This window comes from Schistocerca americana, chromosome X (genome assembly GCF_021461395.2).
Source record: "Schistocerca americana isolate TAMUIC-IGC-003095 chromosome X, iqSchAmer2.1, whole genome shotgun sequence".
In the NCBI taxonomy this organism is placed as follows: domain Eukaryota; kingdom Metazoa; phylum Arthropoda; class Insecta; order Orthoptera; family Acrididae; genus Schistocerca; species Schistocerca americana.
This window is the reverse complement of record NC_060130.1, coordinates 739,269,200-739,286,040: the sequence shown is the minus strand read 5'-3', so window position 1 is coordinate 739,286,040 and position 16,841 is coordinate 739,269,200. Positions and strand designations below refer to the sequence as shown.

Below are 16,841 nucleotides of genomic sequence, written 5' to 3'. Positions count from 1 at the left end.
CCGACCTTTATCAAAGTCGGAAACGTGATGGTACGCATTTCTCCTCCTTACACGAGGCATCACAACAACGTTTCACCGGTCAACTGCTGCTTGTGTATGAGAAATCGGTTGGAAACTTTCCTCATGTCAGCACGTTGTAGGTGTCGCCACCGGCGCCAACCTTGTGTGAATGCTCTGAAAAGCTAATCATTTGCATATCACATCATCTTCTGCCTGTCTGTTGAATTTCGCGTCTGTAGCACGTCATCTTCGTGGTGTAGCAATTTTAATGGCCAGTAGTGTATATTCAAGAGTACGCAAACTCTCTAGAGGCAATCGATTTTAAATCTAAAAGATGGAATCAAAAGCTACAAGCAACTAGAATATCATCGAGTTCTATAAAATTGATAATGATAGTTTATGTGATAACAAGAAATGAAAATGAACCGAAGATTAGAACAGAAAAAACTCACAGGGAAAGGTTTACGTTCTCTACAGTTGTACGGACGGATCGCATGTTGTAGATGGAACTACTGCTGAATGAAAAAAAATTAAAACTAGCTGCAACTGAGTCACTGGTACGATTTTTTCAATGAAAAACATATTTCTCCGAATTTTGTACAGTAAGGACGCAGAATGTAAGAAAGTGATTCAGATAAATGTTGTAAGATTTTTCAATATCAATATCAACAGCGCCTACTACCAGGAACAAAACAAAAGTTTAAGACCAAGTGTACGTAGTTTTTTTATGTAGAATCTGATTCTGCAATAAAAAATGGGGGTTCCCATTTGAAATTTTAAAGTTGCCTTCCGCCGTCCGCACCTCGTGCTCGTGCGGTAGCGTTCTCGCTCCCCGTACCCGGGTTCCCGGGTTCGATTCCCGGCGGGGTCTGGGATTTTCTCTGCCTCGTGATGACTGGGTGTTGTGTGATGTCCTTAGGTTAGTTAGGTTTAAGGAGTTCTAAGTTGTAGGGGACTGATGACCATAGATGTTAAGTCCCATAGTGCTCAGAGCCATTTGAACCATTTAGCCTTCCGCCCCACCGCCAGGGGGCTGGGGTGGCAGGCAAATTTTAGCACCAGCAGATGTCCCCCTCGAAAATAATCAACTTTTGATTCTACACATTTTTTCGTGTGAAGCTTATTTTTCGGGTTATTCTGGTTTGTCAACTTAAAATTTACACCCTGTAGGTAATGAAAGAGAGCCTTGGGAAACTCAGGCACAGTTTGAAGGGCCTTTGTCAGGTACCGACGTGGATTTCGCTTTGGATGAAATCTTAAGGTGGCTGGAATTCGTCCCAGATCGGTTGACCCCACTTATCGTACCCAATACAGAGACCGACACCAAATCTGGGACTTCCATTGGAGCCGACTCATACCTTCAAGTTTTAAAATTTAATTTCAGTTTACAACATTGGTCTGCAAAACTTAAGACCGAGAAACAGAAAGTACCATAACATATTAACCACTCGCTTGAAACAAATAAAAGTCAGTTAGCATGTTGTCAGAGGTTTATCAGTCCTGCACAGGAAGATGGAGGTCGCGGAACACAACGTACTGGTCGCTAGGCAAAGAGACCACCCCTATGCAGTCGCCGTGCCAGGTCAACTACAGCAGCAGATGACCGAAGTGCAACAGGCAAGAAGGGGCCCACATTAATCAGCTCGTGCAATTGCAACAACACCTAAATGGACTGCACCGCCTGCCAAGGTGCCAAGAGCATAGGGACTTGACCAACGAGGAGTGGGGGGGGCCCCTGTGCTCGGATGAGAGCAGATTTAGCATGAGGATTCTCATATGGCGAGAGATGGGAACACGTAATGCACCTAGAAACATTGTCGAACATGATCGTTTTGGCGGTCCAGATGCTATACGGTGTCGAGAGGCATAATTTTGCGTGGGTGTAATAACTTCCAAGTATTTTGACACGGCAAACTCAACGATCAAGTCCGCAGCTCGTGGTCTCGCGGCCGCGTTCTCGTTTCCCGAGCACGGGGTCCCGGGTTCGATTCCCGGCGGGGTCAATGATTTTCACCTGCCTCGAGATGACTGGGTGTTTGTGTTGTCCTCATCATTTCATCATCACTCATAAAAGTGGAGAGATTGAACTGAGCAAAGGTTGGGAATTTGTACGGGCGCTGATAACCGCGCAGTTGAGCGCCCCACAAACCAAACATCATCATCATCAACGATCAAGCCGCGCGGGATTAGCTGAGCACTCTAAGGCGCTGCAGTCATAGACTGTGCGGCTGGTCCCGGCGGAGGTTGGAGACCTCCCCCGGGCATGGGTGTCTGTGTTTGTCCTTAGGATGATTTAGGTTAAGTAGTGTGTAAGCTTAGGGGCTGATGACCTAAGCAGTTAAGTCCCATAAGATTTCACACACGTTTGAACGTTTTTTTTTTTCAACGATCACCGCTATTGTGACACTGTGCTCCTTTCCCATGTGCGTCTTCTCAGGGGTGCATTTGGGCGTGGATCCATTTTTATGACCTAGCGAGGTGGTGGAGTGGTTAGCACACTGGATTCGCATTCAGGAGGATGATGATTCAAATCCGTGTCCGGCCATCCGTGAAATCCCCGAATTCGTTCCAGGCAAATGCCAGGATGATTCCGCTGAAAGGGCACGGCCGCTTTCCTTCCCTGTTCTTGAAACAATCCGAGCTTATAATCCGTCTTTAATGACCTTGATGTCGACGGGACGTTGAACCCTAACCGCAAGCCGGGGTGGCCGAGCGGTTCTAGGCGCTACAGTCTGGAACCGCGCGACCGCTACGGTCGCAGGTTCGAATCCTGCCTCGGGCATGGACGTGTGTGATGTCCTTAGGTTAGTTATGTTTAAGTAGTTCTAAGTTCTAGGGGACTGATGACCTCAGTAGTTAAGTCCCATAGTGCTCAGAGCCATTTGAACCATTTTTTGAACCGTAACGTTCCTTCCTTTCTTCATTTTTATGGATACAATACTCGGCCGCATGGTATAGTGCTGGCGGAGGAGCTGTTGGAACGAGAGAATACTCGGTGTTGGACTGGCCTAGCCGTTCCTGCGACTTAAACCACATCGAGCAGGTGTGGGATGGGTTGGAGAGACGTACTGCAGCTTAAGAGTTTTCGCATAAAATGATCGGTGGCATTACTTTTCAGGAAACCCTAGTACTTTTCTCCAACCTGTTACTTTGTGGCCGGCCGCAGTGACCGAGCGGTTCTAGGCGCTTCAGTCTGGAACCGCGATGCTGCTACGGTCGCATGTTCGAATCCTGCCTCGGGCATGGATGTGTGTTATGTCCTTAGGCTAGTAAGGTTTAAGTAGTTCTAAGCTCTAGGGGACTGATAACCTCCGATGTTAAGTCCCATAGTGCTCAGAGCTGTTTGAACCATTTTTTTGCTACTTTGTTTCAAGCGAAACAAAACATCAAACACAGAAGACTGTCCAAATTTCGTGTATTTTTATTTATTATTTTCCGGTAGCTAATCGGACATCGAACACATGTTCAGCTTCAGAAATTATTTGGATTGATTTTACCGTATTTCTTCACTCTATTAGTCCTCACGTAGCTGCCTGGGATTCAATTCAGGAGATTTACGTACAATCTGTTTCCGATAAAACGTAAGCTGCTTGTCCTCCCCTTTCTACTACATCTGGAGATTGAAAATATCTTGGTTCACAATGAGCTAAATCGATTACCTTCCGAGACAAGTACATCATATCCTCGCAATTTAGTAACCGCAGTGATGGGGGAGCAGTTACTGCTGTATATGAGAGACTCATTAAGGTTATCCTCCGTCCTGACATGTCTCTGAAGACCGTAGCGTTACTGACCGACCGCCGTGTCACCCTCACCCTATAGGCGTCACTGGATGCGGATATGGAGGGGCGTGAAGTCAGCACACTGCTCTCTCGGCCGTTGTCAGTTTTCGTCACCGGAGCCGCTGTTTCTCAATCAAGTAGCTCGCAAATTTGACTAACAAGGGCTGAGTGCACCCCGCTTGCCAACAGCGCTCGGCAGACCTGATGGTTACCCATCCAAGTGCAAACCAAGCCCGACAGCGCTTAACTTCGGTGATCTGACGGGAACCGGTGTTAGCACTGTGGCAAGGCCGTTGGCCGGTAGGGTTATACTATCCTGAATATTTTTTTGAGTACATCAGATCGTCGTGGTAATCTAGTTACAGCGCAAATAAAATTAATATATGAAAATGAGACAATATTTGTCGAATTCCCTATGATAATGGCGTCTGTTAGTGTCCAGCAAAATGCGGGGAATTTGGTTAAGACTCCCTTAGTAGTCCAGCTAATGAATATTTGCGTCCATCACTTAACGTTTATGAGTTTTCTCGCTTCAGTTCCAGTAACTGAGCGGGAGCAGAGTGTCGTTCTAAGGTAAATCCTTCCGCTTGCAACTGTGTCTGGTTCCAAGAGGTGAAGTTGCCACAGCCGTTGCACGGCGTTTCTTTGCGTCTCTCGCTTATCAGCTCTGAGGATATGAATCGTTTACGAGCGCTTTCGTTGATTCACAGACACTCTTCAGCCTTTAGTAGTCACAAAATGCAAATGACTCATTCGTAACGCGACTTAAAAACGTCAGTGAGGAAGAAAATATAATTCAAATTATGGTCATAAAATGAAGAGAAATAGTTTAGTTTGGAGCTCATTTACCATGTATATAAGATGTAAAGACATAAGAACAACGTAAATAGAAGATTTAATGTTTTTACCCTCACGGAGTAACAACAATCCCTGTGAAAAGCATCCATATGATCATCCGTCCTCGTTGGAGCAAGTAGGTACACACAGTTCTTGCACTAGCTTTAGTAACTGTGAAATACATCTTTCAAATACTGAAGGTAGCAGGGATGAAATATGAGACGCGAAAGACTATCTACAATTTATACAGAAACAAGATTGTAGCTATAAGAGTCGAAGGATATGAAAGAGGGCATTAGTAAAGAAGGGAGTAAGACACGGTTGTGGTCTATCTAGCGTGCTCTTAAAACTGTACATTGAGCAAGCTCTAAAGGAACCAAAGATAAATTTGGAACGGGAATTAAAGTTTATGAAGAACAAACAGAAAGTTTAAGGTTTGCCGGCAACGTTTCAGTTCAGTGAGAGATGGCAAACAATTTGGAAATGCAGATGAATGGAATGGATAGCGTCTTGGAAACAGATTATAAGACGATATCAACAACAGAAAAGGACGGTAAAGGAGGTAGTCAAATTAAATCACACAGTGTTTTGGCAGTTAAATTATAAAATTAGTCACTAAAAGTAGTAGATAGGTTTTGCTATTTGGGCAGCAAAATAACTGACGACGCCCGAAGTAGAGGTGATATAAAATGCAGACTCACGCTAGTAAGAGAAGCGCTCCTGGAAAAGAGAAATACTTTAAAGTATAATATAAAGCGTCAGAAAATCATTTCTGGAAGCATTTGGCTTGAGTATAGCCTTTTAGAGTTGAAACGTGGACGATAAACAGGACAGACATTAAGAGAATAGAAGCCTATGAAATATGTTGCTACAGAAGAATGGCATGTGGAAATCAGTTGATAGAACACACCCAGAGGCATCAAGGACTAGCGAATTTTGTAATGCAGGGATGTATAGGGGTAGGCATTGTGCCGGGAGATAAAGGCTTAGTTACAGTAAGCCGCTTGAAGTGGATGTATATCAAAGTGCCAAAGTGAACATGCCGCTAATTTGCATAAAACTGAAGAATAAGTGGCAAGAACTGCCAGTTTTCAGTTTATGAAGAAAATCAGTTTTTATATAATGATAACTGGCGAATTATCACCGACACAGGTATAAAGTCAAGACTGTGACGATGGTGGTGGTGATGAATGTCGTCCACGTAACTTTAGACGATTTATGTATGTCGTGGAAACATTTATACCGGTATAATGATTCAAGGAAATCTAGATTTAAATGAATAACTGCGCACAGAAGACAGTTTGTTTAAACGATACCACGCCTACGAGTAAAAGGAACACCGAAAGTCTGTATTAATTTGTACAAAGTTGTTTCCATAAATGTAATCGATAAGGCTACAATTTCTGCACTTCCGCTTGTCGAATACAAAGCGGCAAAGTGGGCAATGATGATACATCCTTACCCTCAATAATAGGAAACCAAATCACAATAGCAAGTTGAATTCATACGAAGACGCTACTCATAGAAACTAATGATGCATAGCACTGAAAGTCTTGAACTATAAAAAGATCGTAGAGTTAAGTTGTTTCCGTTAAAAGCTTAGAAGACACAACGCTGCCACTGATGACATGTGTATGGTAGGCGGGACCCAGGAGGAACAGTTTGTCCAACAAGACACTTTAATTATCCTATTTGTAGCGGAGAATGAAATAGCTCTCACAAGGGAACCTCCCCATCGCACCCCCCTCAGATTTAGTTATAAGTTGGCACAGTGGATGGGCCTTGAAAAACTGAACACAGATCAATCGAGAAAACAGGAAGAAGTTGTGTGGAACTATGAAAAAAATTAGTAAAATTTACAAACTGAGTAGTCCATGTGCAACATAAGCAACATCAAGGAGAATATGAGTTTAGGAGCGCCGTGGTCCCGTGGTTAGCGTGAGTAGCTGTGAAATAAGAGGTCCTTGGTTCAAGTCTTCCCTCGACTGAAAATTTTACTTTCTTTATTTTTGCAAAGTTATGATCTGTCCGTTCGTTCATTGACGTCTCTGTTCACTGTAATAAGTTTAGTGTCTGTGTTTTGCGACCGCACGCAAAACCGTGCGATTAGTAGACTAAAGGACGTGCCTCTCCAATCGGAACCGAAAACATTTGATCGCAAGGTCATAGGTCAACCGATTCCTCCACAGGAAAACACGTGTGATATATTCTATACGACACTGGTGATGGCATGTGCGTCACACGACAGGAATGTGTTGTCGACCCACCTAACTTGTACACTTAGCGAATGGGTAAAAAGATTCTTCTACCTTGCCCGATTTAGATTTTCTTGTGGATGCGATAATCACTCCCAAAAAAGTGATGAAAACATAAGAGTTTGTCACATAAACTGAAAACAAAAAATTAAAATTTTCACTCGAAGGGGGATTTGAACCTAGGACCTATCGTTCCGCAGCTGCCCCCCCCCCTCCCCCCCCCCCCCCCCCCTAACCACGGGACCACGGCGCTCCTCGACTACTAAACTCCTTGATGTTGCCTATCTTCGCATGGGCTACTCAGTTTGTATATTTTACTATTTTTTTCATAGTTACACACAACGTCTTCCTGTTTTCTCAATTGATCTGTGTTCAGTTTTTCAATGCCTATCCACTGTGCCAACTTATAACTAAATCTGAGGGGGGTGCGATGGGGAGGTTCCCTTGTCAGTGGGGTAGCTAAAATACGGAAAAACATTCACACATATTTACCAATACGTTCAGGACTTTTGAGGATGAAATAGGAAAATAATTTGTCAACGCAAAATCAGTAATAACCGTCAGGTCTTCCGGAAAAACCAGCTTGAAAATTGAGCTGATTATTTGCGAGATATGAATATTTACTTGATCCAAATATAAAATTTAAGCATATGAGTGATGCACTGACGGAAATGAGAGTACTACACCATTAACACCTTGACCGGCGGCTACGAAACTACGAGGGCGTGCTGAAAAGTAATGGTTTTTTATGTGAAAATTCTTAAAGTTTTTAAATAAAACAAACGTTGTGAACATTCTACATCTTTAATCTTCATGTCTACATACTTGCAGCCCTCCGTCCGAGTAGTGGCGTGTAACATGGCGGTGTTTAACGTGACTGTGACGGTGCGTGAGGAACAGCGTGCCTGCTTCGAAGAGTTCGTCCACACATGGAGCACTCTCTCCTTCAGCATGTCAATGCCAGACCACACGCGAGCGCTGCCACATCCGCAACAACCCGACGCATTGGGCTCACTCTAATCGATCATCCTCCATACAGTCCAGACTTGTTCCCATCCAATTTTAAACTGTTTACAAAACTTAAATAACACCTTCGAGGACTTCACTCTGATAGCGATGAAACGGTGCAAGCAGAGGTGAGGTTCTGGCTACGTCAACAAAGTGAAACATTCTACAGTGACGGTGTCATCAAACTGGTCTGTCTTTGGGAGAGAGTATGTTGAGAAATAAATATGTAGACATAAAGAATGGAGATGCAGAATATTAATAGCGTTTGCTTTGTTTAGAAAGTTTTAAGAGTTTCCACAGATTCGGAGGCATTACTCTTCAGCACACCCCCATGTGTCATATTTATTGGCTGGTAATAGCTAAGGTATTATCTGCTGACAAAGTAATACTTTCCATACAATGATTTGAAACATGAGGTGTTGGTGCAGAATAACCATTCTAAATATTAGAGTTAGCGCTCAGGTGGAAAACTGGTTTTGCTAGATGAGTCTTGTGGCGTAGCGCCGTATCCCGATTCTGCCTTGGAGGCGGTTAATTGGGAGATGTGTCTCAGAGCTGGATAGTGACAGATGGTGACGCGAGACTGGACGCGCACGTAGTTTATCTATCAACCGATAGATGACAATATTGGATAGGGGACTGATTTAGTGTCGATTGTGTCCACTAGAGTGCACTAAAGTAATAGAATGTTTTTCACAAACTGTTCTAGTATTTTCATAAAGTGTTATTATGTCTTTTTGTGTAGATAAAATGTTATAAATGTGTTTTAGCAGTATGAATGATGCGTGAGTGTGGTTTAAGGTTAATATGAAGATAATTGTTTAACGAGTTGTGTAGTGGAATTTAGTGTGGGAACATTTCGAAGAAGTATGGATGTGGACAAAGGGGATTTTTGTAGAATAGATCTGTAAAGTAAGTTTATGGTAAAGGGAAAGTTAATTCAGGTATAAATAACAATAGTAAATAACTTTATGCATAAACAAAACTTCAGCATATTAGATAATTACGTCGGTAAAAAGTGCAGTCGTTAGGTTTACTATTTTGCGATTGGTTATTGATGAAAAGCGCGGACAGACGCGGGATAATGTTGTTTTGCTATTGGCTGTTGAGTAAACTGACCAATGGTAAAGCAATATTCTTTGCGCGCCTTTCTCTGCTGGTAGAGGAGACTTTTTTAGAGTATTCTAGGGAAGAGTCGGAGCCTAGCCATGAAACAGTTCGGACGTGTGTAGTAGTCGTTCCGATGGAAACGATAAGTTGCCCGATCTAGCAGTGTTTCATACATCAAAAGTGTTGGAAAGTGACGGCATAATTATTCCGATGGGCGTATAGAAATTTGTGACGAGAAAAGACATATATTCCGCGTGGAGTATTGAGCAGGTCGGTGACTGCATTTGGTACCGAGAGACTTAATATTTGGCGAGCATTATCAATCAAAAACAATCAGTATTTTTGTAGGTATTACGTTTACGGGAAATTCAACACCATAAACTTGCTAACGTGAGTGAAAGGAATTGTGAGTGACTGTGTTAAGACTAGCACGGGCTTGGCAGTGATACTTGTCCACCTAAGTTTCAGAATATATTAATTGAGGACAAAATTTCCAACCTTTCATCTCGTGTGAAAATTTTCTCCCGGAACGTAGATTAGTGACTTTAATTGTAGCCTGGTTCACGTCGAAGTACAGGAGGTTTCGCTCGGCTTCCCTACTGATGATATGCTGAGACAATGTTCACAGGTAGGTGCAGGTACGTCGTAAAGGGACGGAAGGAACCGCGCCGCCGCAGTCTGACAGTAGTCAGGTGGCTCTTCTTTGACACAGTATAGTTAAGATGATCAATACTCTTAGGTAACGCGGATGTTTCTTCACACATATCTACATCTGTACTCCACATATCACCCTGGGACGTGTGGCAGAGGATACTTCGCCTGAAATTTTCTTCTTCTGCCTTTCCCGTTCTATTCACGAAAGGTGCTGTACAACAACAACACTTTGCATGCCACCGTCGGACCAACGATTTTGCTGATGTTCCCATAACAGGCGTTACGCGAGGAAAGGAAGGAAGGAAGATTAGGGCTTGACGTCCCGTCAACATGGAGGTCATTAGAGACAGAGCTCAAGCTCGAATTATTTCAAGGAAATCGGCCGTGCCTATTCTGTTCAAAGGAATCATACCGGCATTTGGCTGGAGCGATTTAGGAAAATCACGGAAAACATATATCTCGATAGCCGGACGCGGATCCCTAACGTGAGAGCCGGCCGAAGTGGCCGTACGGTTCTGGCGCTGCAGTCTGGAACCGCGAGACCGCTACGGTCGCAGGTTCGAATCTTGCCTCCGGCATGGATGTGTGTGATGTCCTTAGGTTAGTTAGGTTTAACTAGTTCTAAGTTCTAGGGGACAAATGACCTCAGAAGTTCAGTCCCATAGTGGTTGGTTGGTTGGTTTTGGGAAAGGAGACCAGACAGCGAGGTCATCGGTCTCATCGGATTAGGGAAGGACTGGGAAGGAAGTCGGCCGTGCCCTTTGAAAGGAACCATCCCGGCATTTGCCTGGAGCGATTTAGGGAAATCACGGAAAACCTAAATCAGGATGGCCGGACGCGGGATTGAACCGTCGTCCTCCCGAATGCGAGTCCAGTGTCTAACCACTGCGCCACCTCGCTCGGTAGTCCCATAGTGCTCAGAGCCATTTGAACCTAACGAGAGTGTAGTGTGTTAACCACTGTGCCACCCCGCTCAGTAGTTCGCGAGATGTACTGTATGTAGGACGAAATACACTGCTGAGAAAAAAAGTGTATCACCCAGAAGGAGGGGAGGAAACGAAATAAGACTTCACGGGTTGAGCGGGTATGTAATGTTATTTCCGTTAATACAATAAAGAGTCAAAAATACAAAGAACTTGTCAGTATGAGCCCACTTATCAGGATGACGTTGTACCCCATACAGGTGTAGTATCCTCTACTAAGGTTCAAACGGCTCTAACCACTATGGGACTTAACATCTGAGGTCATCAGTCCCCTAGACTTAGAACTTCTTAAACCTAACTAACCTAAGGACATCACACACATTCATGCCCGAGGCAGGCTTCGAACCTGCGATCGTAGCAGCAGCTCTGTTCCGGACTGAAGCACCTCACCTAGAACCGCTCGGGCACAGCGGCCAGCCCTCTACTAAGGCAAACTGACGCACAACTGTTGTAAATCATCCTTGATATACTGGATGTCGGCACCGTGATGGATATGACGTCCGAGTTGGTCCCACCCTCGTTCTATAGGGGCCAGATCTGGGGACGTTGCTGGCCACATGAGTATATCAACGTCACGCAGGTAGTTTACAGAACCAGTAGCCAGCCATGTGTAGACGAGCATGTCATGTTGTAAATCGTCACCACAGTACTGTCGCTTGAGAGGTAATACATGAGGACGCAGGATGTCCGTACCGCACCATTCCGCCGTCAAAGTTCCCTCAATCACTACCATCCAACGCCTGAACTCATAGATGGCTCCCCACACCATGACGCTAAGAGTAACATTACATTGCTGCTTCTCCAATATTTTGGAAGACTGGGATCTCTCCCCACGTTGCCACCATACTCACCGGCAATGGTCATCCGGGGTAGTGCAGAACTGCAAGTCATCGTTGAACATAATACGACGCCATTCCTCAGCAGTGCACGCTTTCCACTCCAAGCGCAGCCGCCTGTGTTGTGGTATTAACGGCAGCATATACATGGGACAATAAATCGTGATTCCGGCTAGTCAGCGACCATCAGTGTGGGATGATACAGAATGTTGAAGGAGTCCATTCTATGGCAAGCGTTGGTATGAAGAATTTACGACGTACTCGGTGTTCAATGAAGAAAGGATCTTAAGTTGCAGCACGTTTCCAAAAATATAGCTATTTTCATGCCGACAGGGCAATATATGCATTTGGGAACATTAAATGAAGCAAAAGAAGCGCAGTTTATTACATCTTCTTGCACCTTTTTGCGAGATTACAACATTTTACACCTTCTCCCATCTCCATGCTTAAGCACCGTCTCCCCATTTTTATCTGCACTTTTAATAGATTAGACAGAATTTTTTTCTCTTCTTGATCAGGAATTTAAAATTTTATTTAATCAGAAGTCAACAATGGTCAATAAATATTAAATTGCAATTTTTGGAAAGCCCTATTAATTATTCATACCCCCAGAAACAATAGTCAACCTCAGGAACAATAGTCAACGTCAGTGACAATCGTGAACCTGCAGCTGTGAAATCAAATAAAATTTAAATAATGATGCTGCAACCGTTGAAACGTAAGTTAGATAATGTTGACATGAATTTAACGGTTCCTATCCATCGACTGTGTGCTGTCTTGTTGGCTGTTCCAATTCAAATGGCTCTGGGCACTATGGGACTTAACATCTGAGGTCATCAGTCCCCTAGAACTTAGAACTACTTAAACCTAACTAACCTAAGGACATCACACACATCCATGCCCGAGGCAGGATTCGAACCTGCGACTGTATCGGTCGCGCGGTTCCAGACTGAGGCGCCTAGAACCGATCGCCCACGGCGGCCGGTCTCTTTTTGCCTGTGTTAACGCTTTACCAGAACGAATTTTCCAAGACAAAATCATGGCCAAGGTTACGGAGGACAAGTTGAGGTAACTTCGCGAAGAATTCGAAACTAATCGCACGATTCTGCGGAGTAAATACTGCAGTGGATGACAAGCATCAAAGGAACAGAATTAACCAGCACATCCAAAGCAACAACATTTAAAGAACAGAGAAGTTTGCAAGTCGAAACCTAAGTGAACTATTCTGATACACCTATTCACTTAAGGATCTGAAGAAGCAGCAGCCAATGAATGAGTTTAGAGCGGATCTTGCTATGACGTTAATCCATTCAGGAATTCCAATCAACTAGGTAAAATATGCTGTATTCAGACCATTTCTTAAGAAGGACACACGAAGGTTAATACCGGATGAGAGTACGTTGAGAAAAAGTTACATACAGCCAATTTATGAGAACTTTTTAGAGAAAATAAAAGAGGCGGTCCTTAAAGATGAAGTTGGATTCGTTTTAGATGAAACTACTGATGAGCTGCGAGGTTATATTTCGAATGTGTTGGTTTTTCCATAACTGGAGGATAGACAAAACATACGCTTTTTAAAATGTACCAACTCGAGAAGACATACGCTTGCACGATGATTTAAGCATTCAACGTCTCATGTATGAACCTGTGGCCAGGGGGCATACAATACGAAAAAATCAGGTTTGTGGTGATTGATCAAACACGCTACTTGCTTTCGGCTTCCCAGCAATTGAAGAGCATATACTCCAACCTCAAACATGTGACATTTATTGCACATGTTCTGCACCGTGCTTGCAAAAGCATCTGGGAGAATTACTACAGGATAAATGACTTCGTTGCTGCTCTGAAGAACATTCAGGTAACGACTTCCAGTCGTCAGGTATTGTATCAAGAAATGACAGAGCTCCACCTTCCCCAGTTTCCTGTCATCACAAATTGTGGCACTTCGGTAAGATGCACAGTTTCCGTAAGCGAAAACTATGATAAAATCGAACACTTCACACGTGCGCTAGACTCAATGGACGCAGGAGGCATCAAGCAGGTCCAACAATTAGTCAAAAACAAAGAAGTAGAGTTGGAACTGTTTGCATTGTATGGCTCCAAGTATTTGTCTGATGTGATACAGAGTTTGGAAGAAGAAGGTATGGCGAAGGAGGAACATTGGGAGAAGTTGATGAGTGTTCGGAACGTCCTTGATGGATTTGCTAAAGATAAATTGGAATTAAATATCAAGAACAGTGAAGATGTCAAAACCTTTGCAACTTCCACTGAACTTCCTTTACGGATGCTGACAAGATATGTTCCATTGGTTTGTGTAGATGTAGAGCGGAGTTCCTCCGTATATAAGGAACTATTGAGCTAAAACACCAGCGACTTAATGTCATAAACACTGAGATGATGTGTGTAATCCAGTATAACGGAACCATGTAAATGAGACAAAGAAAGTTACTGTAGCTGGTTTACACTCACATAACGTAATTTCAAAATCACCTTTCTTGAATGTTGTTATGTGTGTTTTCAGAACCTTTCTCCCATCTTTTCTGACCGTAATTTGTACATTAAAGTGCTTGCACTAGTGATAAATGTGGCTATCCTCCCTAGCCGTAGTGAAACGTCGTCGACCGGAACCTTGACGGCGAGCATGCCTGCCCTCACGTTGCGACACAGTCCTACATTGGGCCGTTGTCAGATCCGAATGCCCCACAAATCTGGATACTGCACGATTCCGCCATCCGACCAAATTGAGATCCACAATGAGGCCCCCTTCAGCCTCTGCCAGGTAGCGATGATGCTGTCTCACACGAGTGATCACTCAACATCTGACGCTATTTACACCCACTGTATCCCCTACGAGGCCTAGTAACCACACTAAACACGAACAACGCTAATACACTCTGGTGGCGTTCTACCTGTCACACGGGAATTGCAGCTCTAATCATATACATACCGATGGAGTGTACGTGTACAAAGCTGCATTGCTATCCGACCATGACCCCTGGGTGCTGCACTTTTTTTGTCGGGGATTGTAACATACCATGGAACAAAGACACACACGATTTTGACAGTAAACCTGTAAGTGTTGCACGACATCTATCTTGCAACATGTGCCAACAGCGTGAGATGATCCTCTGTTTGATACTGTATGGCCTACTAAACGAACGCGCTCTATTATCTAGTAGCCCTATCTCGTCCCACATTGATGAGCAGCATTTACGAATCGCAGCTGTCGTAAGATACCTCTTCAATGAGTGAATTACATTTCCTCACACTGGACTCGCATTCGGGAGGACGACAGTTCAAACCCACGTCCGGCCATCCTGATTTAGGTTTCCCCTGATTTCCCTAAATCGCTTCACGTAAATGCCGGGGTGGTTCCTTTGGAAGGGCACAGCTGATTTCCTTCCCCATCCCTCTCTAATGCGATGGGACCAAGACCTCGCTGTTTCGGCCCCTCCAGCAAATTAGCCAACCAACCATCATTTCCTTGAGATTTACCCAATGAATCTCATTCTAGCAACTGCTTCTAGTAACACTTGTTTCGTGTGGCGGTGGGGGAATTGTTGGTGATGGTTGGTCGGTACTTCCGTAACCAAGGCAGCTGAAGTGTCTTGTGTTTCAAGAGGCATCGGATCTAAGATTGATACCGCATTCATGGAAAGGGGAAAAGTATCATCTGCTAAGTCACCACGCAGATTTAACTGTGTGTAGAGTGGTCTTAACAGATGTTCATTGAAGGTTACTGTGACAAAAATAAAGAGGACGACGGCTGCAAAAGTCACTGCATAACTGAATGTCGTACTCACGAACCCTGTCGTCACAAAAATAACTCGAAGGAAGCTTTAGAAGCAGGGAACTGCAGGACGAGTTGAATCCCAAAACCACGCATTAATATACAAACGCCAATAACAAGCAAATGTGGTGCCGAATCCATAAAACCTGGACTGTGGAGCAATGGAAGAAAGTTGTCTTGTCGTATGAGTTTTGTTTCACATTGTTTCCAATGTCTGGCCGAGTTTGTGTCCCAAGAGTGAAACGTGGTCGTCTTTATGTTCCATGAGTGAAAAATGGCGGAGGTTTGGTAATGATCTGGGCAGCCAAATCGTGGTACTTCGTGGGCACCATGGACGCTCTGCAAGTTCCCAATATTGCCAAGGATTACGTGACCATTTTGGCTGAACAAGTCTATGCCATTGTACAGTGTTGTGTCCCAAGACAACAATGCCCCTGTTCACAGTGCTCGCATCGTCCAGGACTGAGGTCGTGAGCACTATGACGAATTGTCACATCTTACCTGGCCACCACAGTTACCTCATCTCAATATTATTGAGCTGTTGTGGTCTACTTTGGAGACAAGGGTGCATGATCACCATCCACCTCCATCACTGTTACCTTGCCACTATTTTGCGTAAAGTATGGTATAGGATTCCCTTGAAAATCATGCAGGACCTCTATTTATCCATTCCGAGACCAACAGAAGCGGGTTGGTTTTCATAAACCGTATAAAGCATATTAATGTGTTGCGCTTTTGATGTTTCCATATTTTTTCCTACTCACTGTAATATCTGTTTCTGTTGAGAGTAAAACGCGTGTCACATTATACTTTGCGTCGATCCTTTGCAGATCTTACTGCATTTTGCCGTTATTTTCAGGCGTTGTGATCTTCCCATATACAAAAGTGTAATCTTCGAACTTTTATGCTACAGGTCACTTGTATTTTGTATGTCATGACCTGTAATGGCACTACAAGGTTCTCTTGAGCCACGACAGAAGTTATTTTTACATCTAGCGATATCACCCCACGAAGAAGGATGTATAATGGTTTTTCGCTTGAAAAACACTGTGTCTGAATGAACAAATGTGTAGAGCCTTTCAGGAGATCAAATCTCCACCAAGCATCCTGATTTAGGTTCTATGTTTCCCTACATCGCTCAAGGAAAGGGCATGGAAGATTCTTTTGTAATTGTTAGGACCAATTACCTTCCTTACTTTACACTACTCTGAATGATTCAAATGGTTCTGAGCACCATGGGACTTAACATCTGAGGTCATCAGTCCCCTAGAACTTAGAACTACTTAAACCGAACTAACCTAAGGACATCACACACATCCATTCCCGAGGCAGGATCCGAACCTGCGACCGTAGCGGTCGCGCGGTTCCAGACCGAAGCGTCTACAACCGCTCGGCCACAATGGCCGGCCACACCACTCCGAGCTAGTGCCCCAACTCTGATGACTTCATCGTTGATGGAACATTAAACCATCATCGCATCTTCCATTTCTGCAAGGCAACTATCAACCTGATTCTCTAATTTCCACCTCGTATATCTGCTGCATAAAAACTTGAAATACATAGAATAAATACACACTAAGAAAAAT

At 43.9% G+C, this 16,841-nt stretch overlaps 1 protein-coding gene and 1 pseudogene across 1 annotated transcript in view; both read right to left on the bottom strand.

Annotated features, from left to right (window-relative positions):
- Positions 1–16,841, bottom strand: part of LOC124556581 (palmitoleoyl-protein carboxylesterase NOTUM) — a 325,447-nt gene that overhangs the window by 282,305 nt on the left and 26,301 nt on the right. The window lies entirely within an intron of this gene.
- LOC124557068 lies at positions 3,963–4,080 on the bottom strand (annotated as a pseudogene).